Raw genomic sequence first — 27689 nt, 5'->3', positions numbered from 1 at the left:
TTGGTTATGTTGTATCCGTCTTCTCTGTTGAAATTTTTAGGCGCTTTGATGATCTCTATTGCCTCTCTTATCAGCCTGGGATAATACCTCTTTTCCTTTGCGATGATTTTCGCTTCGCCATATATTATATTATACCCAAGCTCGCTCGTGGCTCGTGTTTAGATCTTTCGATCGTTATAAAAATCAAGAAATAATATTAAATATTAAGCGGTGATAGTAAATAATAAGTAATGTATTGCAATTATGGATACCACAGTTCATGCTACGAAAATGAATTGACATTCGGATGGAAGTTTATCATGTGATACTTTATAGTTCAGTTGAACCTTTAAAGCATACAGTAATAATCGAATTCAGACTTATCATGGAAAAGATTTATCACATGTTTCTTTCGTTTATAATGATTAAGAACTTCTCCATGGTGTTTATGATTGGTAGAAGGATACCTACATATAAACGTGAAAAGAAATATGTAAATGTAGATATAAACTTGAGAATGCACCACATAGCCAACACAATTGTGAAGGCGAATGAACAGAAAATTGAGCATGTTATAATTCATGTACATCATCACAATACCCTTTGAGCCACCTCTAGGGTGTTTGGCATGGGGTGATTAATCACGAACGTGCAGCATGCATGTGGACCACCGCACGCATACCGCACGGTCATAGAAATATGATGCATAATAGCAAAATATACGTCCATATTAATGCAAGCTGGTTCCTTGTTACGCGTATTAGCTCGTACTTTTAAATCCAATGCCTTAACGCAGCCTTAAATGCCTTAAATTAACATAACAGCACACTCTGCGGCTATTTGCCGTGAAGCGAACCTTGTGATTAAAGTATGTGACGTCACGAGAGAGGCATGTTGAGGGGCTTTTTTGCGGCGCCCTGTCTCCCTTTCGCCCACATCTTCCCCTTCAATACCTCTCCCGTAACCACCAGTTCTCCACCCAAAGACGCGCCAACCGAGCCTCTCCAGATCGCCTTCGCGATGCACTTGGACTCAAAATCGGGCCAACAATTTTGACTCCGCCTTGGGTTATATATGCATGGCAACCTCCCCTTATATCCGTAGTAATTCCCCGCCCTCCATTACCGCTCAGGACTGTTAGCAAGAAGCTGTGCGTCACTTCGGCTTTTCCCCCTTAGTCCTCATTCCATCATGCATGGTGAAGTTTGAGTCTCACAGCTGTTCGGTTAGTGTAAGGGGGTGGATCATCCATCGCTGAAGTATACAGGTAAGCTCTATTCTCGTAAATTACCTAACTTATGTTAGGTAGTGCATGCTAATTTACAGATTAAATCATACATTGTGATAATTTTTGTTCAAGAAGGTAACATTCTTTGGCAATATGATTTGGTCACAATTATTGGAGTTTTGTACCGACATTCGTGGTTTATATTTCATATTCCTTTCGAGTAAAATGATTAACAACTCCTCCTGTCATCAGCACCAAATTTTTTGTGTTATAGCTAAAACTACTTCTTGTTTTTTTTACAGTTTACGAAAGGTGGAGTGAACAATTGAATTAATCCAGTGAATGACAGTGCAATCCTAAAATCAAGCTGTCAACGATCTCTTAAAGCCTTTGCCTCAACGCTTGGAATATTATAATTGGTTTTTCATTATCAAGGAGGAAGTGTGCATGTCTCATGGAATTATGTGAAGCTACCTGATATGTTACTCAACGGCATTAGAGAGTGATTATTTAGCTAAAGAGTGAAGTGATAATGTCAAGGGTTCATCAAATACTTAATCGTCAGTTTTGTGTTGAATGTGAAGTGTTGGTGAATACAAGTATTTTGGAGAGTCGCTATTGTAAAGCTGAGCTCCGTCGCCGATGGACGCGGCAGCAAATAAAAGGTAGGGAGTCTTCTCCTCTTGTAGTTACAGTCAATATGAAGGTTAAATAGTTTCTGCAGAATATACTTTAAAAACAAATTGATTTAGCACCGTTGGTAATTATGCACTTTCCGGACACGCGTCTTTTTGCGATTTTTTTTCGTCGGATACACTCATAACATTGTCCTGCACCTCGATTATGTAAATGTGACAGCGACGACGGCGAGAGATGACCATCACGTTCTCCTATCACGTTCCGCTGTATCACGCGATCATGTAAGCCACCGTCATCGCGCGTATCATACAGGTACGAGCGCGTGGTGTTGGTGTCATTGAGAAATCTGAAGAGCCAATGAAATCCTTCGACACATCTCTGTCCGAGAATACGTCGTCTACGGAGGGTTTGAAATAACAATAACAAACAACTAAAACATAAAATGGAGGCAGTTCAAAGCTAAGTACTTCGCTTCGCCAATAGATAATATTATAATTAAGTACTCGTGTTATGGTAAAGTTATGGGGAAAGTGTAGTATTACTTTTAGATGTGTGATAACGTAATCTATTATGCTAATGCTCGCCGGGAGATACTGCAAATTATTTGCTACATCGTAGAGAATGGTCGAAAAGTCGTGACCTTGGATTGAAACTAATTAATGTTGAAATGATAATGGAAGTGTAATCGCGCTAGCGATTTGAATAGTTAGTTAATAGTTGATTTATGATGATTAAAAATTGAAAAGGAGTTTAACGATGTTGATATGTTGGAGAACGTACTTGGCAAATGTTGATAATTTAACTTCGATATAAAGTAATTGACGTTTGAATCACGGATGTACTTCAATTAGCAGTACTTTCCAATTTGCTGTGTGAAAATAATGCTGCTCAATCGAATTCACCACAATGCGCATATAACAATTGAACAACGTGGTCAACTAGTTATGTCAAGAGAGCACTTCAGTAGAAATAATTACGAATATTATTGGTTTTTAATAGATTATAGGGCATTTTTAAATTAAATAAACAATTATTTTTTGCTAATATTTGCATTTAGTGCTCGTTTTTATGTCAGCATATGCTTGTCACCATGGGTTTCGAACGTGATAGGCCGATGACGCTCGCAGCGTGATAAAGAGAGCGATCACGGTTTCATAATCGCTGCTATCACCTTCCGTCGTGGGAATCGCGTTGCCCCTGGCAACGACATCGCTCTCACCCTTCTCACAGTTACATAATCAGGGCGCTGATTACGAAACTGATATCTTTTTGTGGCGGAAAGCCGGCAAATTAACGAAAAAGCGAAAAAGTCGGGGGAAAAAAGCGGTCAGTTAGGCACTCAAAATGTTTGTAATATTATGGCAAACACAGTCATGCAAATATTTCGGCACTGATGCGTCATTACTAACAGTTTTTACTCTATAACAGTGTCTAAAAGTGCAAGGTGCATGAAGGAAAAATACTCAAAAAAGTATGTGTTCAGTGAAAACAGGCTCAGATAGAAAAGAACAACTGAATAATCTCATTGGAATAGCGTGTTAAAGTGAGAAATGTGTTTGGTAGCGAGAAGTAGATAAGCTTCTTTCCCACTTCCCACTGCGCTGTTAACACATGCTCGTGCAAACCTACGTGAAGCAAAAGCCGAGAAAGGCAGGACCCTATTTGACTACATATTTCTCCAGTGTCACCCCTAGTTGTGATAGATGGATAATTGTCTCAGCCTTAAGATGGTTTTTCTATCTCTCTCCCGTATGACATGACTTTGTAGGATGCAAGCAACCGATAGAATACGTCTTCTAAATTATGGTTATATTCGTATGGCTATATCTTTTTTATCGACATATTTCCTGCTAAAATCTAAAGCTATTCTTTTTTGCTTTTCAGGGTATGTACCTTCAATTGACCCCTCGCATACCGTCTAAATTTCTGAGTCTACACATGTCATATGTGCTAACACTATATTTCTGCCCCATTTGCTTCTTTCATCTGTCTATCAAAGATAAACCCATCCCCATATTTTTTCTTCGTCACGTAGTCCACGGAAAAAATCGAAACCGATTGGGAGATGAAGTGAACCCTGAGGGCTTTACGGTTGTAGTGCTATAACTCATTGCGAGTTGCGTCATAATATTCAAGTATATTTACCAAATATTTAGCCGGCTTAACTCATGCCTAAAGGTTATGAGGCGGACGAAGGATCTGTCTTCAACTTTTTGTAGACTACGACCATTTTTATTAAATTACTCGATACTGATAAGCAAACCTCGCTGGCAAAGTCTGAATTACACATTCAGAAATATTCCCGAGCAGAAACGCGTTGATTAAAATTTATGAACCTATTTAATCAGTATTTGAATAATCAATATCGATATACTTATTTCAATATTATATCAATCTCCTTCTCTTTCAAATAGCGCCTAATACCTCTTAGTGGAGCCTAAAATCCACATTTAATTCTAACTGATAATTTTTTTATTTCGGGGAAAACAAAACCAAACTTTGCGTTGATTTAAAATGTTTAAACCTAATAAAAATACCAGTTTTTATATTTTCAATGAAAAATAAAGTTAACCATATCGAAGATCATTAATTTGAGTCGTTACAAACTGATTAATTCAAATGACGAAATGATAACGATATGACTTACCTCGAGTATTTGACGATGAAGACCAAGAATATTGACGGTCTCCACGGAAAGAAATCAATTCCATCTCTCCGTTTCCATGTTTTCCTTGAAGTAGCAGCTTTTGCAGGTGACTTATACCTTCATTTGGTTATAGAGGGTTGCCCGTTATGAACCATTTAGCAATCCTTTTGTATAAAGATTATGGCATCTGGTTACTCCACTCGTACATGGCTTATGTGGAGCTTGAATATCTGGGAAACGAATCTGCGAATGACAAGAAAAAATAAATATTACTATGTTTTTTTAAATCAAGAGCTATTAATTTCATCGGCGAACACATGAAAGAATTATGATATAATCATTCAGGCTTAACGACAATATTTTGAGGCCAAGAAAGGCGTGACAGCTACTAACTAATGTCATCATAAATGAACAAATGTAAAAACGAGCATTCAAGTTAGCATTCGTTATATTTCATTGCTTACGCTCGACTACTTAAAAAGATGACAAGTAATTTGTGGGAGTCATTTGAAAGTTTTTCTACGATTAAACTTAGGGCAGCAATTATGACAATATCGAATAACACATTCGCAGCCGGCGTACAACTGGCATTTCAATAGAATAACTCCATTTCATAGAAACTTTTCCACCGATATAAGACGTTGATCCGAAGGAGTATTAATCTATGCAATGAATACGACCTTGATTTAATAGATGCTACTAATTCTAGCGTGGCTTTCGTATTTAAATCTACAATAAATTTGATGCATCGATGACAATCAAGTGAGTCGTAAAGGAAAGAGTTTTTATGCACTAATGCGAACACAAATATATTTATCCCTGTTGTATTTATCGTATAGTGGGATTAGCAATGTTTTTATCGCTCGCGAACTCACTACCGCTATTCACTGTCGTATGCAATAATTTTACATGATGATATGATTTGGTGACATGTTTATGCGTGAGGATAATCGTGATCAAAATTTATTTCTCTATTCACCATTTCATAAAAATTACATGTACTCACTTACCTCAGTCAATACCGCTGCATTTCTTCTTAGGTAGTATTTCTGTTGATATGTAGCTTGTTGTAATCGCAATCCATTCCCTTTTCCCCGGAATGAGACGGTGACTTCAACGAACGAAGGAACGGCTGAAAAAGTTCAGGAAATAAATGTTATAAATTTTAAACTTTCACAAAGATGAATCTACCGAAATGACGGTTGGTGAGGGAGTGGGGACGGGGAGGTGGCCGATCGGGGACGACAGTTGAATGCAGACCGTTGATAGTGTGATGTATTGTTTCTCGTGAAGCGGTGACGTGTTCTGCAAACGTTCTTGCTGACCTTCGCAGGTGACTAGAAAATTCTAGAACATTGATCACGTGTGTTTCGACGGTTGGCCGCTTAAGAAATTGCGCGGTATTTTTGTATAACAGCGGCAACATATGAACGAATCTTATTGGTTAAGCGTATTATTGATTTTCCGCGCGATATAGTTTTTAATTATAATATAGAATATCACAGTATTTATTGATCTATTTTATTGGATAAATATAAAATGACCTAAAATCTACCATATTAAGCGGTTTTTTGGGTTATTATTACATTAAAAAACAGAATTGGTTCGAAATTATCATGACGTCACAGGTATACGTCACATGGCTGACGGAGTGTCGAAACTTCCCCTCCCTCTTTTTCTGGACTTCACTTCGCGGCAAGCTCTCTTGGGGTTAAGAGGTGAGTACCTAAAGCATTTCTTTGGTGAAGCGTTTTCATGTCATGTTCAATGCTCTTTCAATTTATTCTCTGCGGTGTAGGATATTTCGCAAATACAATTTGTTCAACTGCATTCAGTAATCGTGGTCAAAGTGGCGTATATTATTAAGTGGAAAGTTTTATTTTACCGACCGTGTTCACATTTCAACTTTATATCCCAGGTGTGAAATGTGCCTCGAAGTCAGTGTCAGTTAGTGTCAGGGAAGTTTTTTTAAGGCTAGTGATAAGTAAATATCATCTCGGATTAAAATCGTTCATTTTTTACTCTTAATCCTGTTGAATTAAAATGATTTTTTTGTAAAACTTTTATCGGCAATAGACGAAATTCCATACTTTATTTGTTTCCACGGCGAATATTCGATCATTCAACTCGTTCGACCCTTGACAAAGTAAATGTGAATTGTTTCCATGTGGAATAAGTATGTTAAAAGCATGGAAATTGCATTCCGTTCTGAAGTGTAGACTTTTGACCTGAGTAAGTAACCTGCGAATAGTTTTATCTTTACATTTATCGTGTTTTTGAGAACATCAAAGGTGACGGTTTGATTACGGGAATTATGATCCTTACGGCAATCCGCTACATTACCTGCAGTACTTCAGTAGATTAGTACATTTTTACGAAGGTCAAAATAATGTATTTTATCTCTGTGACTGTAAATATAAGGTATTAACAGTAAACGTGGAATGGTATATTTCATGCCTGCCACACTGCTTTGATATTGATTATAAGAGAACATGTAATTTGAAAATGAAGCTCCTATCCGCGATTTCTTCAGTTGCTATTCAGGAACACTTATTCATCCTTAAAAAATTTCCCTAATTGGTACCTTGATGGCGATTTATTCCACATAATTATAGTTTCTACGAGGAATTTTAGAAAGTCCTTGATATTTAAGCCTAGGAAACTGCAATCAACTTATTCCGTCAAGATATGCTCCCACTACTCCGAAACCACTCTGAAATCATTGGTCATATAGTTTTGATGATGAGGAAATGTAATTGAATATTGGCGATCGTAATTGAATTTAAAGCAATTCAATTGGCACTTTCTTTTTCCCATTTATTTCACCGTTGTTGTCGTTAGTATGATAATTTGTTTTAGCCTTTAATTTTACCATCATCCTTAAGTTATCCTCCATGTAAGGTGTAAACTTTCAGTGCGTGAATATTGCCAGCCTTTAATGCGAACTTTTTCTTTTCAGGTCCTCGATTGAATTAGGGGTAGTGGTTCAATTCCGTGAAACGGTTGGGGTCAAATGGGGCATTGCCATGAGGTTTCAGGAAGAGGAAGGCTGAAGGATTATGGTGAGTCTATATCATTCACTTCACAAAAAATATTTGATAGGTCATTGAATATTCCCATACATAGATCTTCTGCTTCTCTTTGTCTCTATTAGTAGCTAAATACAATGGAAATCCTGTGAGGTGAGCAAAAATTAACTTGTTCTGTGAGAACGTTTATGGCGATATTTTATCATTTACTATTTCATTATGGTGTTTTATTTTACGAATTCTCAGCTGTTAACTTGTATGAGTCTCTGTGCCTATGATGCCTATGAAGGCAACTAGGATGATTTAAAACTTTTATAAGATTACGTTGCTCACGTAAATTTTGAGAGGGTACACTTCAATATTTAATCATGTCACGTGGAGAGCGATAGAATCTTTCAAATTCTCTTTCATATTCTTCATATGCGTTTCTTAAAATACGAAATCAGAGGTGTTACTTTTTCGACTTTATCCTCGACTTGTCCGTCGAGGATTGCCTTCATTCGGCCATAAAGATAATTTTTTCATTATATGTTCCATTATAATGGTCCGTCCTCTACTTTAAGTATGTATTCGCTATGCTTCTATTCTCTCCCACTCGCGAGAGGAGTTCCGCAGTTTTCACTCAGATGATCCATTTAATTTCCATACATTTGAATAACCATCAGTTTCTTCACTGCTGTCATTGCCATAGAGAACCATACTCGAATTATAAGTTCTGATTTAAAGTTTCCAAACTGTGATAAAATTTTCTGCATTTACTGGCAAATTGATACGTAATTTTAATGAAATATTCTCTTCGCCTATGCTATTCTACTAATAGTTCTATTCTAAGTCTTTAGTTTCCCTAATTTTCTGATCATCTTGAATTCATGTCGTTTGCTACACTCTTATAATTGATGATAATTTTCAGATGTCATTAGTCGTTGTCCTACCCATCTTTACTAGAATATTTTTCAATTTTGTAACTTATTACGTAACCTTTTAACTTGACTTCGTTCCTAATTCTTGATTCGTCACAGCTGGACCCTAATTTTTTCACCCCTGCTTGTTTTTTATGAATGAATTATGGATGAGTCGCCTGTCACTGTCCAGCTTTGTTAATTAACACCATTCGAGATTCCATGCCACGAATTCCAATCCTAGCGACTGCTGCGTCAAATTCTGTTTCGTTATCCAATTAAATTGCTTTCGTAGTTAGTCGCCCTCCCATGCGCATCTGATGCAGAAATTCAACCCATCTCTTCACTTTGTATTAGTTATTGGTCATAAGTTCTCCGTTTTTTTCACTTTCAGTATTCATCCTAAGCTCAATATTTTAGTGATTCCCCTGTGTTCCCCTAGCGAGCCTCTATTTTTCCATGCACACGATGTTTTTGTATTCCTCGACCACGTTTTTCTGGCCTCCCTGGCTTTATGACAAATATCGTTCCTTATACTTATTTAGCATTCCTCAGTTGTAGTAGTGGTACCTTCAGTGAGATAAATACTTTTTGCGTGACTCTCGCCCTCTGATTTCTCGGTCACATCCGATGCTATTTTGTTCTCCTCTGCCTCCTGAAATTACACTTGGCACGATGTACTGAGTAGGGTTGTCAGGTTCGCCGCTTTCTGTGAAGGGTGATGATGGCTTCGTCCGTTTAGGTATAGGCCCGTGTGCGTCGGCTTCCTGTAAACAGGATGGTTTCACACGAAGGTTAAAACGAATGCTTTTTTGTTCTCCTCTGCCTCCTGACATTACACTTGATACCGAGTTTTCTAAATTTTCATCTTGCCAAATAATTCTCAGCGCTTTCTTCAGTTTTTACTTTCATTATTTTGGATGATATAACATCACTATTGAGACATAGCCTCGGTCGTTTCAAGGGGTAGGGTAACTTGGCCCACCATTTTCTACTTGCTGAATCGTTTTCTTTTGCTGGTGTTAATTCAACTTAGGATCTTCTCATGTCTACTAACACTTTCCTAATGTATCGTCTTCGGCTGTGATTATTTAATTTTGTATTCGCAACCGCTAGCTTGTGTTCTTTGTCAGTCTTTCATTTTGGTTAGATAATCCCTGTTTCCCGGCTATTCTCCCGCCTTATACACCTCTAACCGGCTTTATTATTTCTGTGGTATCTTGATACACTCCACTTCTGCATTATTTAGCAATTTCATATATGCCTACAAACATTCGGATGTGAAGTAGTTATATGTTAACCACTACCTACTGCTATAGTTGTGCCTGTGCGACGTACCTCCTAAAATCCAAACTCGTTATAAGCGCATAAGTTAAAATACCTCGCGGCCAATGCTAGCAATTAGATAGAATTGTAGTAGCTATGATATACAGGGATAATGCTGGTGGTTGTCCCTAGCCTTCTACGTCACAGTAATCTGGCCGTTTAATTGATATTACGACCCTTGTAGTGAGAAAAATATCGCTGTGTGGATCAAGGTAAACCTAAACAAAGATATTCCTCAACTTCAGCCACATATTCCATTATTTTATATAATGGTATCATTAAATCACTCCTAATTGAAAGGTGAACCTCCTGATTAATTTTAACCATTGAGTTGGGCCATATATCTTTCGTTGAGGGAGGAAATTTCAGAGTTCCATCAGTAAGGGCTAATCATTAGCTTAGAAATCAGCTTTAAATTATTCGCCCAGTTCGGATTACAGCCTTAAATAATTTACCCTGCTTTCAATGTCCTTCATTGCCTCGTAAAATTTCAATGAATACAATGGTCTGCCGTAGGTCGGCGAACAGACTCACTGAAGTGGGCAAACAAGAGAACACACACAACAACATCATAACAGTGCTGCCAATACGTCGAGGTGGGCTCTTAGTTACACGTATCAGATTTACAACACGGCATCTCCCCCCAACAAGAACACACTTCTCACCACAAAAGAAACAATATTTATATGATAACATTTTGTGCTAAATTCAGCCTTTTTTTCTAAATTTTGTAACTTTAAATGCTCTCGAATGTTTCGTTGAAATACTGGCTATCATTTCTTCACTTACAGTGTACCGAAGTTCAACCTTTATTGCTACTACAACCATTCTACAGCCCCTCTAATTAAGTGATAGAGATCGTCACTATGTCAGTGAAAAAACTTTTAGGGCCATGTCGCCGCGTCAATTTTCGGGTGGCCCCATCGTTTCCCGACGAATGCTGGTCGCTTTTTCAATGTGATAAGATGAATTAAGAATTTTTATTCCTATAGCTATATTGGTATCCGTGTCAGGGGGTGGGGAAAGGGGAGCGGGAGGTTGGAGAAGTAGGTTGGTCAGTGTTTATCCGAATCTCAGGTTGCCAAGTACGAATTATTTCAACGCCGGTGTCTCTGTTAAGATTGTTCTTCTCCTCCTTTGTTATTTGAATGGCTTCTCTTACGAGTCTCTGTTTAAAGCCTTTCACTTTGGCGACAATTTCTTTTCCTTTAAGGTCGATTTGCAAAGATTATACACTCTGTCGATTGCGTGGCCCAGCGTTGCGTGTTCGGCTACCTTCCGCGGACTTCGTTGACTGCCCCAGTCGAATCGCTCTCTGGTGTTCCTCCTTGCGTGTTTCTGCTGATCTACCTATTTCGCCGATGTAATTCTTCCCACAGGTTTGAAAAGGGGTCCGGTATACCCTATCGACTTGTGGTGAAGCTCTGTCCTTGATGGGTTTTAAGAGATATTTAATCTGTACGTGAGGAGACAGGATTATCCTTATCTGAGATTTTGTTCGGATATTTCCAAATCTGTCTGTTGCCCCTTTATGTGTGGTAGGAAGGCTTTCTTTCGGTCACCGAGGTTATTTGTTGAGTTCTTGGCTTCTGAGGTGTTGTTTTTATCATACTCATTCTTTTTCATGACCTTATTAAATTCTCGTGAGATAATTCTGTAGTCGAATTCATTTCCCCGTAGAATGGCCTCTAATTTCCGCGTTTCTTTGTGAAAGTTGTTTTGGTCGATTGTTGTGTTGGAGCGTTGGAGTTCACGACTCCATTTATTTGTGCTGACTGATGAGGAGATTCCCAATTTCCACTGTCCTTCTTTTCCACGAGAACGTCCAAAAATGGAATTTCTCAGTCTCCCTCCACCTCCAGTGTAAACTTCATATGGTCGTTGATTCCGTTCAAATAATTTCAACGAAAAAGTACATCAATTTGTTCTAGTTTTATTTATTGCAAGTTTCTTAGCAGGCTGGTTTCGATTGAAGATAGATAATTAGTATACAATTAATCTTTCCAGTTAATTCATGAAGAAGATTAGTTAAGTACCCATATTCTTTGTTACCTTCAGTGACGACCAAGTAGTATTCAGCTCCTACGTTGTTAATCGATGCATTCTATTACTTTCTGCATTTCCATGAAAATAAAACTTTCATTCGACGTAATTTCAAGCCTTGTATATTATTTACGATCAAAGAGATCATTAGCATGAGATGCATCTACTTAACCATTCATATATAGCAGTGAATAGTTACTTCTTTTAAAAAAGAATCCGTGATCATTAGTTCCCTTTAAATAGCGCAACACAATCTTGCCCATTTGAAATTTGGTGAGCACTTCATTAAATCATTTGCTTTGATCTACCAATATGCCATCACTTCTATTTGTTTCTCTCATATCAAGATTAATTTCCACATCTTCGACGAATTACTCAATTCAAACATAATAATAAGTTTACTCCTGAGTACTACAAGCCTTTTCAACACAATCATAGCAAAAAGCAAAGATATCGTCAACAAATTTCAACAACGAGTTTTTCTGACAATTACTGAGTGAATGCACATGCATATAAATGTCCCACTTTGAGAAATAGGCTCGTTGAGCGCGTTGAAGTTGGGTGGTATATATGCCTCTCGTTCTCTCCAGACTCGAAAAGCTGTCCACGCCGCCCGCGAACACGGTGCGGGAGAATGATAGGCCAAAATTGCTTCTAATTTAATTGGAGTAGAACAGAATATAATGCCTCATTCCATTATTCAGACGATATTTTTAGATAATACAAAGACTTTTTTTTAACTTGCGTACATTCTATTCTCTTGCAATTTTCATACCCGCTGATTGCATCATCTTTCGGTGCTCCATTTAGGAATGCCGTCTTAATGTCCCAGTGGTCTTTATCCCAGCCATAGTGGGCTGATTGAACAATGAGTTCTCTCAACGCTGAATAACTAACCTTTGCAGAAAAAGAGACAAATAAAATATATCTACACCATATTGTTTTGTAAATCTTTGTCCTTCTTACCTGTTTTAAATCTTGCCTTTTACCTAATCACATTACCCTCACTATCACTTTTTATCTGAAATACCACTTCATATTTCAATGGCTTCTTAATTGCGAGTACCTGCATCAGTTGCCTTCAGGGAATTTAACTCTTCATGCCTATTTTGTATCCGCTTTCTTTTTTCCTTAGAAGACAAAGCCTAAGACAAGAACTCTGGCTCACTTGTACTTCTGTGTTTTTAATTGAATGTAGACACCCACGAGCCCCACTTAACTTATGGGGCTGGGTCTATGAAAAATCGGAATTAATGCCAGCGAATTGAATGCACTGAGGAATGGCCTTGGGGGTGTTTTCTTTCGGGTTACGTGGCGTAGTTTTTCCCCTGTTTTGATGGTATTTGGACTCACCGTTTGTGTATTGCTAATATGTGGCTCTATACTGTGCGCGGTAACTGCGGTGTAGTTTTGAGAAGGTCAGAGTTCGAAGAAATCACAATTTTTTCATCCTTTTTACAGATTATAACAGCAATGCAGTAGGTAGGGGAGGCCGGGGCACGTTGGCCATAGGGGCAGAATGGCCCAGTCAAGTTAATTCATACAATAGACACTAAATCGTGCTAGGAATCTATCAGAAGGTTTTTAGCACACTTCCCCTCTCTCCACAACACCATTATGACTGGCGGAGCTGTTTTTGACAAGTTGTAGCGATTAATTGTATTTGCGCGTGTTTCAGTAAAATTCTACTGCCAGGTTAAATGTGTGTTATATAAGTTTTGATCAATTTTGGCCCAATAGTTGCGTACTATAATTAAAGCTCATAGTTTAAGGATAACTACGGTGTGGCATACAATCTAAATTGCTTCAGTGAGTTTTGTTACGAATAGAATTTATTGTAAACATGGCGATTGGGCAGGTTGGCCCAGCGACGACGGGGCACGTTGGCCACCCGGGCATCGTAGCATGTCATTAGCATTACATATCATATTACCTGACTTTATCATGTCATACATTCCTCCTTCTCCAAAGTTAGATTTACATTTTCTGGTTAGCATATATGTCACTGTTTATGCAAATGTGCTTAAGCAGTTCATCCGAGAAAAATAAAAAAAAAGTCGAGTGGACTTACGCATTTGATTACCTCTTCAATAGGAAGAATTGTATTACAATTTATATTGAGCTCGAAAGCTGGATTACCCCTTCCCCACATGGATTACTTTCTGTCACATGTGAGGGTAAGCTTGCATCAATTGTCAACTCCAGAGGTTCCGCTGGGTCTGCGATTAGTCGTCTGTGGGAGCGTTGGGTTGCGTCTGAACTGATTAGATACAAAGACTCAATTAAATTCACAGAGGCTACTAAAATATAGGCGCAGTGGTGAAGACAAACATCTATTTGAACGTAACATAGTATCACAATGTAACGCATGTCAACTGGAGCTAACAAAATAAAATACGCGCGTCCGATATAGGAATATGAAGATTCACTGTGCGTAAAGTGTGCCTTTTTCGACGGTCAGCCTGGAGCACAATGTATTCAGTGCTTAAACTGCAAGCGTTGGGCTCATCAGACTGGTGTGAACAATGAAATCCGCGTACTATTTCACAAGAGAAATAATTGTGCTGATCCTTTGTATCTGGACAGTCACAAAAGTCAACTGGTTTGTTTTAGCACGCCAGAAATCCTAATAATTTAAAGCTTTCCCGTTGTTTTAGTAAAATGGTTACATATGTTAAATATATTTCTTGACAACTATTAGTTTTATTTTGATTTCCTAAAATCATACTAGTTCAGCTTATCAAAAAATACATGGGCCAACGTGCCCCAGCCGCTGGGCCAACTTGCCCCGATGTACAGGGGCAGATTGGCCCACCTGTCATATGCCCAGTATTTATTTTTTTAAATTTATAACTCATATATTCAAGTTTAATTATTGCCATCCAGATTTAGAAATACTTCAATAATTTAGCAATAATTTCATAAAGTTAACTATGCATACATAAAAAATATTTAAGAATGTAAAAAAATCGGGCTAAAGTGCCCCGGTCTCCCCTACAGTTGGCTCAGGAAAGGGTTAATACATATTTTTTTAACGGTTAATTTTTTTTAAATATTGACATTCAACGTTAACACAATCATTTCTAATCGAAATGACCAAAATGGATGTCTTCAAACTTTTAATCAGGCTCACACGTGATTTTTCCCTGAGGAATTTCTTTGTTGTAGAATACCTTCTTAATTAGTAAAGCCATAACATTCTTTTTGTAACTTAATATTTAGTATAGAGTCAGTTGCTGTTTCTGCAGCCTTCTGCAGACGTTTAACCAATGATTCAACTAATTCCTCTCGTGTACGAGGTCGAAATGCATTCTAAAAGCCGTAGATAAGCGCCTATGGCACCCATTGCTACCACCCTTCGCTGCCATTTGTCATTATTGTCATTATTTCCTTCATATAAGAAAACGAAAGGTATTCATTGCCATTCGTTACCCACCATTAGTGTATTCATGATGAATAAATTATTTGGATTTAGAAATCTTAGTTTAGACGAATGTTAATGGTCAATTTTAACCTCATTTGAAAAAGGCCAGATTGGCGCCCATGCGATGCCACTCCATGTGACGTCACAGGGGCCTAGATTATGCGAGTAGATAGGAGTTTTACATCGTCTGAGGTTACCAATGCATGCATGAGGCACAGAGCTCAGAGAAACGTCTCTTACTAATCACCTATTAAGATTGCCTATAGTCGGGAAGTTTCGCACCAGGACCTCGCACCAAGGTGGCCTCACACGGCGGCGGCCGGAACCAGAATGACGTCACACAGAATTTTCCCAGCATTCATACTTAGCCGTCGCGTTTCCACGAGCTTGAAAATTTTCACTTTTCATTTAATTGCGAAATATAGGAACCACCGTTTAAAAATCTAAAAGCGTGAAATACGAACTCCTGGAGTAAATAATCTTTGGATTCAAGCAATAAAAAAACACCCTATTCCCCATACTTGTTTGCATGGGGTATAGGTCTGGTGAATGAGCCGGCATGAAGTTTTTTTTACGTTGCAAGTGACGAAATCAGACGGTGAGACCATAAGATTTCCAAATAAAAATATTTCGCTATGGCCACTTAAAAGTTCGTGAAATATTGAAGAAATGATTCATATCCATTCGATCATAAATATGGAATTAACAATAGCCGTCGGATTATTTAGGGTGAAAGAGTTTGTATACTAATTTATCTCCACCTGATCTTTAGCTGTATTTGTGGTTCGCACGCCCAATGGAAGGAAAGCGTTGGTGCTTTAAAAGCACGAAATTTTGCAGATTTTTTCGTGACACAGTACTATAAGTTTGATTACTATGATTTTCTACAGAATCAAAATCATTAATCGTGCTCTAGGATCATCACAACGATTTCAGACAAGTATATATATTGGTTATTTATTGCATGTTGTCGATACTAAGCGTACGAATTTTACTAGACAGAGAATTGATAGTAATTAGTCGCATATACACGAAGATACAACCATGGCAACTTTCATTGCTGATTTCCTCTCAGTAAATGAATTTGTCATTCATAATCATCATCATCATAAGTCAACAATTCTAAGATTGGTTTGACGCAGCTCTCAATTCTTCTCTCCTATCCGCTAACCTTTTCATAGCGACATAATTCTTCTCTTTTACATCCTTGATAATCTGTCCAATGTAACTCATTCGGGGCCGTTCCTTACCCTTCTCCCCTTCCACCTGTCCTTCTACGATAGTTTTCATCTGGCCGTCATGACTCAAAATGTGGCCAACAAAGTGTCCCGTCACCTGCTTAATGTTTCTAGGAGATTTCTCTTTCCTCCCACTCTTCTTAGCACTTCCTCGTTACTTACACGGTCAATCCATTTTATCTTCATCGTTCTTCGGTAGCACCACATTTCGAATGCATCCACTCTTGACTTCTCTGCTGCTGTCAACGTCCAAGCCTCGCTTCCAAAGAGAAACATACTCCATATGCAGCAACTGATGAATTGTTTCCTAACTTCTATGCTTGTATTCTCAGCTGTAAGAAGATTCTTCTTTTTGTAGAAAGCCCTCTTATCCTGCGCTATTCTACCGGCTATTTCTTTCTTGTTTCGTCCATCGTAGGTAATACGGCTTTCCAAGTAAGAAAACTGTTTCAACTCTTCAAGCATATGCTTCCCTAGGCTAATGTTTGTCTTAGCCTCCTCTCTTTTGGCGCAAACTAAATTCTTAGTCTTCTTTTATTTATTTTCAGCTGATATTTGGCCATTGTCCTTTCCATATTTGTCTTCTTCAAATCCTTCTCTGACTCGGCTATGAATGTTACGTCGCGACTTCAGCAAATCGCCGCACACTATTTTTTTTCTCCGTGGATATTGACACCCGAAGCTTTCTCCTTGATTTAATTAATGGTCATCTCTATGTGAACATTGAAATTTAAGAGGGAAAGAGCACATCCTTGTCTCACCCATTTTCTTATTCATGCTTCTGCACCGTTGGGTCCACATTTGATCACAGCTACATGGTTTTAATACAAAATATAAGCAATTCTGCGATCATTGTAGAGCACTCCGATTTTTTCAGAATTCTTAGCATTGAATTCCATTTCACATTATCAATGCCTTCTCTAATGCTATGACAAATGCTATGAAAGTCGGTTTGTTTATCTCCTTTATCTTCTCTATGAGCAGCCTAAGAGCCAAAATTGCTTCTCTTGGGCCCTTGCTTTTCCTAAATCCGAATTGGTCCTCATCTAGGAATTCTTCTGCGCTTCGGTCTATTCTCCTGTGAACGATTCTCGTCAGAATCTTCGACACATGTGTCGTCAGGCTTATGGTAATAAAGTCTCAGCACTTCTCTGAGATCTTCACTTTGGGAATGATGATGTTCTAATCGAAGTCACCAGGTACATCTCCTGTTGAGTACATATCGAAGATAGTTTTGTATACTTGAGATAAGACCTTTCCTCCTGCATTTGTTATTAGCAATGGCGGAATTTCATCTGTTCCTGGGGCCTTATTCTCTCGCAGGTCTCTCATTGTAGCGTCAAATTTCGTTCTTAAGATGCTCGCTCCAATTTCATCCTTTTCAACTTTACTTTCCTCTTCGATAATTTTTAGGTAAGATTTTTTTCCGCTTATAATTCCTCCAGATATTTCATCCATCTCTCGGCTTTGTCTTCGTTTCCAATTAGAATATTTGTATTCTTGTCCCTTATGGTATTACATCTTGTGTTTCGTTCCTTGAAATGGTTCCTCACTATTATATAGGCCGCTTCCACTTTCCCCTGTACGCGGTTGTTTTGGTCGTCCTCGCATATGTTTCTTATCCACGCTTCTCTGCTTTTCCTCGCTTTGCGGCAAATCTCGTTCTTTATTCTCTTATAGCAAAGCCTTCTCCGTTCTTCTATGAGATCGAGGACTTCATCCGTGAGCCATGACTATTTTTTAACACATTTCTTCTCCCAAGAACTTCTCTAGCGGCCACTTTAATCTTACTTTTGATATTTTTTCCAGCTATTCTCCTATGAATTTTCAGTCTTTTATCATCCTATCTCTCTGTCCACTACTTCTTGAAAGGCCTGTTTATTTTTTGGCTCATTTAGTTTCTTTAAATGACATGCGTTCTTCGCTGATTTCTTGAATTTGAAATGGGATATCATTATCAATCAGGGGCGGATCCAGGATTTTTTTCTGGGAGGGGCACAAGCAAGGCCGTATCCAGGATTTTGTTCTGGGTGGGGCACAAGGATACCTCGCAATACAAAACGAATGCTATGATAATGGGACCGTATTAAAAATCTTGCATATTTTTGAGGGTCTGGGGGGGGCACGTGCCCCCGTGCCCCCCCCCTGGATCCGCCTATGTTATCAATAGATTATGATGCCTGTCGATTTTTGCCCCCAGGTAGCTTTTACAGTCCTTTAACTGGTTTATAAACCACTGGTTCACTTAAATATAGTCTAGTTGAAATCTTCTTTTTTCTCCTAGCATTTTCTATTTATATCTTCTTCGCATGATTCTTAAATAGCGTCGCTGTTAGCGGCCGAGCGTTCTGATTGGCTGAAAATTGAGGCAATGATCCCTTTAGCCCTGTCGACTAATAAATCTAATACTCTCATCCGAAAAGGTTGTTTGCCTCCTTGAAAATAAAATCGTGAGCAATGGATCGCAGTTATCGTATTTCACACTCAAAACTGGTGCAACCCTTGAAGTATCGCAGAAAGAGTTTTTTTTGGCAAATAAAGGTGCGCTCTTCCAATCCTAAAACAATACAAACCATACATGTGCGTCAATTTTATTTGTAGAAGAAAGGATAATACTCACAATTACCTATTAACGTTTCCAATGACCTCCCGAACAAAACTCTTGGCTACGCTACTGATGGCAATAAATTTTTCTTTAATAAGCTTTTCGACATTTATTCAAATGGGTATCAATTATTTTGATTGGTAACTGTTTTTTTAACTGATCAAAGATGAGAGGATCAATGTATGGGTACATAAAAATAAAAAAGTTTTCAGGATGACGTGTTTGTAAACTCTCCCTATGAATTTATTTGCCAATGGCCTTTTTTGAGTTTTAACTATTTCAGCCAAAGGGTATAAAACCTAATCCATTGATTAACGACTGACCTAATATCAATTAAAATTAATGAATAAAAATATATAAATAATGTATAAAATATCCAACTATATTTTTTGACATATCTTGGTAATTCCTCTGTATTTACATGATAAATATTATTCTTCGCAGCCCGCAGGTTTTGCTTTTGACGTATTAATAACTTTTGTAATCTCCTTAGTTTCTAATCAGTTCAATCTAAACAGTTTAGAAAGTTTTCATGCATTGAGGACCTGTTCTCTTGGGTAATTTCGGACTTATATTATAACTTGAATTCTCTTTTCTCTTTTTTACAGAATTGAAGGGCACGGAAAAAGCAACGAAGAATGAAATCATCAAATGAAGAAATTCAAATCATCGGAAGCAAAGAAAATACAAGAGGAGGCTTCAATCGGGAGAAGTGATAGGCTCTTCATCGCTAGGAGTTTATGGCTGATGATAGATATTTATGTGCAACGCCCTGTCGTTAAATGTATCCATATTGTACACATTTACACACAAATTACACACACTATTAATCAAGGTACAAAGGTACATGAGATATCCATCGTTGGTGACGTCAATTGAATGAAAGAAATGCAAAGAGTCAAAATAGACCCTGAGGGTAAAAAATAAAAACCTGGTTAAATGGTTGCAACAAATAAGAGGTTATAATAACTGGTACCAGAGGAAGTGAATAAAAAAATTCACAAAGGTCATGACCCAAGAATAAGGTTAAGAAAATGATGAAAATAGCGGTAAAGGTATGCTCCCCAAAAGAATACTATAATGAAAGGCCTTATAAACCTTTAGTATGGTTTATTGAGATTATGAGCTCAAACGTAGGTAGGGGTGTGTGTGTGTGCGTGCGTGTGTGTTGTGGCCAATTTTTGTGTTTTCCCCCTTCTTTTTTGGTTGTGTTTTTGGGAGTGTCATGTATATTTTTGTATGTGCACACTAATCCTACCTCTCCACAGAATCAAGCCATCGCTGGATTTGAAGAAAAGAAGACAACGGTCGAAGAGGACCAAGACAAGAAGACAATGCGTGTGCTAGCTTTGATTTGGGCTGTTTGGGCCGACTAATATGCGTAACGTAAGGCTAGGCGATTATTTGCGTGCGTTATTTTTAGTCTTTTGAACCAAGGTTTTTGTATGCACGCTAATCCATTTGCAGCGTACAGGAATGGGACTTTCACTTGGTTTGAGTGTAAAGATACCCCCTGGATGTTGTCGTGGAGTGTATGCGAGGCTTTGGGGATTTTTAGTGCAAGGGTTTTTTTTATTATTGTATGTGCCTACTAATCCTACCTCTCCCCAGGTTTTGAAGAACAGAAGACATCAGTAGAAGAGGACCACGACAAGAAGACAGCAAAGTTATCTCTGGATTTGAAGAATAGAAGGCGGAAGACAACAGTGGAAGACAAGAAGATAATGCGAGTGTTAGCTTTGATTTGGGCTTTTAGAGCCGAATAATTTGCGTAACGTAAGGATAGGCGATATGCGTCATGGGGATTTTGAGTGCAAGGGTTTTTTATTTTTGCATGTGCCTACTAATCCTACCTCTCCCCAGGCTCAAGTCATCACCGGAGACGAAGAGCAGAAGACAACGGTCGAAGAGGACGCACGGCATGCTTCTCCGATTCTTGAAGAACATCTCTTCTTGGCGCCCTCTAGTCACAGTAAGATAAAAATTTCATTTTCATACTCCTACTTTCATTCATGTGTCCTGAGATCTCACTTTGAAATTAAAAATCTTATTAATTTTATCAAATTAACTGAGCGTATGAAAAATTTTCCAGTAAAAATAATTTGATTTTGGGTTAACACTGTTTCAGTTTGTATTCACATTTTTCACTTCTATTTAAATGTTAACGTTAATTGGAAGATGTTAGAAATATTTTTTCCTCAAGTCCATTGCAATGAACAGTGAGTGCAGTTAATAATTACATATACTCTGTAAACTTATTTCGTCCATTTTACGATTTATCATAATTGCCTATATTATTCTCTTGCTAATGGCTATGGTTATTATTTAAAATAACTGCCTCATTCATTTGATTTTTAAGTGCTGTTTGCTCAGCCTTTTTGCTTTTCTATTTCTGCATTTATGTTAACTACGCATTTTTCTCTTCTTAGCTATGACTAAATCCCGGAATCAAATTCAAATTCGGGAGAACCAGAATTCAGAATGTGGATTATGAAGACTTAAGAACAGATTGGACCGATTACTTAAGAGGTAGGAATTGATTTAATTTATTTCCTTTTCAAATTATATGTTTAGATATATAATAGAGATTCTTCATATTGAAATGAAAAATATAACTTTTCACACGAATAAAGTTCATCATAAAGATCACAACTTTTTAATAAGACGTAATTTTGAGATATTGTAAATAATGGCGTTTTCTTTCTTGCATCGATGCGTAATGCCTTTAATTTCGTCATCAAAATTTACGAACTAAATTTTGTAAACAGTTTCTATTTTTTAAGTTTCTTCCCCTTTCATATTATTATTTGAGATTGTATTTTTTCGAAAATGGATCATAAACGCATCTTTTCCATTGTTATTTCCAAGAAGGTTCATGTTAATTAATGTAAACCCTCATATAGATATTCCGATGAAATTTGTTCTTATTTCGCTTTAGACTTCTAAATTAAATTTCATTCTCAATTCCTTCGTTATATGTAATTATTAAAAATGCTCCAATTTTCTGAGTAGTTTTGAGCAATGGAATTAATTTTTTCGTGTGACAATAATGTTAAAAAAGGTCTATTCCCATTCATGCATAAATTCAATGATTCATTGCTGCACTCTTTCAAAACCTAGTACTGCAATATATCATAACGGAAGTTTATCACAGTGCAAATTATTAAAGAAATCAGTGTAATAAATTATACAGTTATTCATTTTTCTAGAAAATATTACACTCGCTTATTCTGGTTACTTAAATTAGGAACCAATTTATTTCAGTCACCTCCAATCACATAATTTTTTTATGCATTGGGAAATTAATTTTTTTTAAGTGCCTCATCCAATTCTGACCAATGCTATCCTTCTTTAGTTATTACTGATTCAAATCTAATTTTTAGTACAGAGGGGAAAACCTCGTTACGGTTGTTAGTTGTATTGTTAGTACAAGTGATGCTTCTTATTGCAACAGGTGACTCTGCATAATGCTGCGTTGTCCAGGACACGAGGTGCAACGAAGTGTCTCTCAAGAGCCGAAGATTGAAGAAACTGAAGAAGCTGAAGGCCTGGAGTCGTGTTTTTTGGAATGTGGACTATTTTGTGTGCTTTTTTATTGATGTGTCGTTTATTGTAATTTATTTATTGTAATGTGTTGTTGTTTTTTTACAGCAATGGGGGAATATAGGCAGGAGAGTAGGAAATTAGATTCTTAGGTCGTCGACATGCGTAGCCTATCTACCAGGGAATTAGATAGAACTGACTTCGTACTTAGCTAGGTGGTTTAGCTTGGGGCAGGAACTTAGGTCCGTATTGTTTTCGACCTTAGGGATCGCTGCGATGATGGGTACCCACTTTAGGTTATCATGGGGTGTATCGTAGGTGTGTGAATGTTTTTTGGTATGAGTGAGTGAGAGAGTTTGTGTGCTTGTAGTAGTAGTACTAATGGTAGTGTTAGTAGCAATGCTAACGCTAACTATCCCTTCCTATCACTAAAAATCCCTACCCACCCTCCCTCCCCCTCAAAATCCAAACTGCTCCCTCTACGTGGGGAGGGGGATAAACAGAGGAAGGTCTATACCAATCAATTGTTGATTTTAATGAATTATACATGTTAACTTCTTTTTAAATGATGGCGTAAGACTTTCCTCTGGCTAAAGCAGTGTGGTATCCTAGTGCCATTTAAAATTCTGAGGATGTGACATGTATTTAGGAGGTGAAGAGCGAAAGATAATTATCCATTTTTTGCTCGTGTAACTTTGCTATGTTTGCAATGTTTTCATCTTTTTTTAAGTTTATTCTTTTGCTTGAAATGTGTTTCATGATAACCTTACTGATTTAATTACCATGAATTTTTTTATTAATTTTAGCTGATTGTATGCACCAATGTTTGTTATAGATATTTTGTATTTACTCATTAATATGATGTGCAGAACAAATATTTGTCTCTTTTTAAGGAATTAAAATAATTTCAAATGTATTTACAGTCTTTTTTATATTCACCGCTCTTAAAAACGCTGTGATGTGCAATGACAATGGTATAATATATTAATTAAAAAGCGACATTCTCAGTTATGCGTATTCTTCGCAATATATGCTTTTGTACATCCTTTTTTGTCGATTTTTAGTATTTTATGTAATATGGATATGGATGTCTCTTTGTGCTAAAATATAGCAATAATTATTAGATTAACTTTGTATATATTATTTTTTGTGAGTATATGCAGAATAAGCTTGAACTATTAAAGATTTGAAGTGCTACGGTTTTTCAATTACTTTTTTGCTAAAGGATTTTCTTCTATGCTGTTATTATTTGTCCAGTCTGCTTTTCTGATCGTCCATAAAAGTATCATACTTATGACCAATTCGCATTTTTTTACGATGAATAATTGTAATCATTTTGATGGCTTCCGCGGAGAGTATCAATATTGTAATGCAATATGAGTCATATTTACTGGTGGTAAATTTCATTATTATATTTTTGTTTCTGGTTTTCAATTGAGTTACGCTAATAAATAGTAGAAGGGAGAATATTTTTGACCTTATAATGTGGGTCAAAATGTGGTATTTTATATGGGTTTTCCATGCTAAAAAGAAATTTCGAGATAGAAAAAAGTGCGAATACATTGGTGAAAATGTCACATCTACGGTTCAAGGTCTTGAGAAAATGAAAGAGCTTCTTTTATAAGCAAAGTCTCATACTAAAATAAAGTATTTTTTTTGGACAAGCCAATGTCATAGTCGACGTAGCGATATTGTCAACTTGTTGACCGCCATGCGTTCGGCAAATGTTTATGATGTTTTTCCGCGCTATCTGGGCAACCAGCATGACTTACCATATTTTGTACGTTGCAAAAGTTATTGACGGGGTCTTCAGATCAACCAGTTGACCACTAACGGCTAGACGCACGTCAATTGTCATATGCTAATGATGTGGAGCATCCGGGTAACCAAGGTTCAAACCCTAGTTTTGGAAGGGCGAACAACAAGAAGAGAATTTCCCGTAGATTTCTCGATTTTAAAAGAAATTTAAAGTCGAATTTTTTTAACCTAATTGAAATCACAGTTAGCACCTATAATAATAGCTATCACGCATTTCAATGTACAAATAACATGGCTCTAATAATCTGTCAGAGAAGTAAAATGTTGTGAGTTCTTGCAGTGAAGTTTTCTCGGGTTTCACACCGGGTCAGGTCCTCCATTTCTCCTTCATCATAACTTAGTGTATTTACAATATTATACGCAATAAATTAAATTTGGTCACAGTCTAGATTTATGGAAAGAGCATCTTTCCCAAAATGCAATCTTCGAATTACGAAACTCAAAATGTAGGCAGGTATTTGGAGCACACCACCGATATATGGCACGATGGTTTGACCCTCATTATGATGTTTTACCTTTGACCCACATTATGACCTTTGGAGGTCAAAAAATCGAAATCTCAGATCCATGGACTGCACAACTGACTTGGGAACCCTTTAAAACCTATGGTATCACGCGTTGGTTGTCATGGTGACGTTTAACTCACTGTTAGTTAACTCACGAGGCTGTACTCACCAAAATTTGCCAACAGCTGAACATTTATTATACATGCGGCCGCGATTGAAATGCAAAACTCCAACTTTTAATTAGTTCCAAGTTGTTCCACGAGATAACTCTGAAGAAGTAAATAATCATTTGCGATATTTCTATCTAAAAATCCATTAGACAATTTACAGTTGACCTTTGACCACCCATGACGACATTCATTCTAAAATCAACAATACGGATCTACGAACTGCAAAATTGACCTTGGCACCCTCTAAAACCAATGATTCGACAGGTTGGTTGTCACGATGGCCCGACGTTTATCTCGATGATCTTTGACCTCCGTATTAACATTGGTGCTCATTTAGTGGATAATACGGGTACAAAGACAATGCAATTGAATTGGGCACTCTTTAAATTCCATGGATCGACACCATTGTTTGTTTGATATTCTTTTTGTCATTTTTATCAACTTGAAAGTTATCTTACTGGGTCAACGATTAAATTTTTGTAAATGAAACTGTCATTTTCGGTTTTCTCATGTCCGGAAATCAATGAAATTCAAAAGTTATCGATCTCGATTTTTTAAACATTGAAACGCCACAAGGCACATTAAAATTTTTCGTTTGGACCAACATAGTGAGGTCAAAATTGTAAAATGTTTCCTGCGCGAAAAAAAACTTAGGACCTCTTTCCCATTAATGTGCCAATTTTCATGAATATTTCTCAATGTGAATTTACTAAAATTAGATGTGAAAAATGACACACGACCTTTGGGACACTACACGAAATACATATTTACATCTGAAAATCACTGCTATCGTTACTAATATTTCAAGGTTTTTCAAAATTACTATTGTGGTTGGCGTTGATAAATAGCTTAAAATTTTTTCATTTCTTCAGATGCTTACATTCATTTTCTTAAGCCTCAGGTGGGCCTCATCACAGTCATGGGAGCAAATTCCACTCTTTGCCAAAGGGTCAAATGTAAAGGCACTACATCGAAAGGACGTCCTCAGAACGTCCCAGTGAATGTTGATTTCGGTGGTCACCACTTGGGGCGTGGTTTAATCGGCTTTCAAAAATATCCGAAGGGGGGTGGAGCGATCCATTTACATTCGATCATCAGCGCCGTATAAGTAAAAAATCCCATAATGGGGAAAATGCACAATTATTTAAAAGTACTATAAGTAGAAGGTCCCTATCTCAAATGTACCAACCAAAAACATTGCGGAGGAATAATGTTTTTTAGCTGAGTTTTGAGTCTTTAAAAATTATTCTTCATTGGCTGCTTGAAAACACGACGCCATCGTAGCGTGACGTCACGGTACGGTATCCAATGATGACAGACTGAGGAAGTGGACAGAAAATCATCCTAAACGGGTGCTCAAATGCAAATTTGGCGAATATTATTGCTATTTTTACTTCGATATTTTGCATTCAAGGCTCTGCCGCTCTTAGCTCTCTTAGCGAAGTGGATGGTGTACCGTCCGATGACGTCACTTTTAAATAGCATTTAATGACGTTTGTGGAATTCTAGGAGAGTTTTGGCTCGCATATTTGGACTCGTGAGAAATTTGCCAATTCAGTGAGACCTATTAGCTATGTGAAGAAATTTCATGCACGTTCCCCATTGGTTTGACGCAGCTCTCCACTCAATTCTCCCATCAGCTAATCCATTCACACCTACGAATTTCTTCTCTTTCACATCCTTCTTTGAATGTTGGATTTATTTGCAAGAGGTCTTCCTTTCACGTTCTTACTTTCTACTTGTCCCTCGACGATTGTCTTTAATCCCCAACTACTAGTACATGGGACCCGTAGGAAAAAGAAACGGCTTCGCTTATAGATCGGATTAAGAGACGTGTAGAAAGACTTGATGACTTATTTTTACGGTAATCATAGTATTATGGTATTATAACTGAATAATATACGAGTTTAAAAATAGAAGGATAACTGATGGAGGGAAAAAATTTAGATTGGCTCGTTGCGGAAATTCAAGTATATTAGTTTTTGCTTCATGTTCAAGATATTTTTAGAGAGTGTAATTATTGCGGTAGAAATTATCTCGTGGATAAGATTAGGGAAATAGAATGCAGAACCGGTAGATTTAATATGTAATTTTTTCCGTCTGAATAAGTGACCGAAGTACTTGTTCTAGTTTATCTCAGGGAACGCTTGACTCGGACTAGATAAAATAGGACCTGGATGTGAGGTTTTTAACTAATTACACGGTGGGGAGGTCCAGGGTGATTGTGTGCCATCGGCAGGGACTAATTATTGGACCCTCGTCCTCATGCCGGCCCCCTCCCCGGAAAATTTTAAATAATTGCATGTCCGGAAATAAATTTTGACGCCATTCTGGCTATTAATAACAAGATATAAGCAATGAAAAAATATTACTTCACTGCTTATAAATTGTAATTATGTATTATGGTTCTATTAACTATTTAGTGAATTCGTTTTATGTAATTGCACTGTAATCCTTAAAAAAAAAAAACTCAAAAATGACCATTCGAAAAACCCTTTCAAGGCCAGGCTTCGTTAGGTTCTCTTTTATCTTCTACAACCTTTATTTTATTTAATTTACATGATATTTTCTCACTTAGTATGTTGTAAATGTAGC

General features: G+C 37.3%; 2 long non-coding RNA genes across 2 annotated transcripts; both read left to right on the top strand.

Moving 5' to 3' along the window:
* Positions 1–1126: 1126 nt before the first annotated feature.
* On the top strand, positions 1127–20276 carry LOC124165471. Its single transcript, XR_006866236.1, has 4 exons — positions 1127–1246; positions 1510–1872; positions 7453–7555; positions 19666–20276. It is a non-coding gene; the product is annotated as an uncharacterized LOC124165471 (long non-coding RNA).
* Positions 20277–20606: 330 nt separating this feature from the next.
* Positions 20607–22946, top strand: LOC124165472. The gene is made up of 3 exons (XR_006866237.1): positions 20607–21029; positions 21487–21586; positions 22512–22946. It is a non-coding gene; the product is annotated as an uncharacterized LOC124165472 (long non-coding RNA).
* Positions 22947–27689: the final 4743 nt, after the last annotated feature.

Source organism: Ischnura elegans, chromosome 9, assembly GCF_921293095.1.
Source record: "Ischnura elegans chromosome 9, ioIscEleg1.1, whole genome shotgun sequence".
Classification (NCBI taxonomy): domain Eukaryota; kingdom Metazoa; phylum Arthropoda; class Insecta; order Odonata; family Coenagrionidae; genus Ischnura; species Ischnura elegans.
The sequence above is the reverse complement of the archived record's forward strand: the minus strand, read 5'-3'. Positions and strand labels throughout refer to the sequence as shown.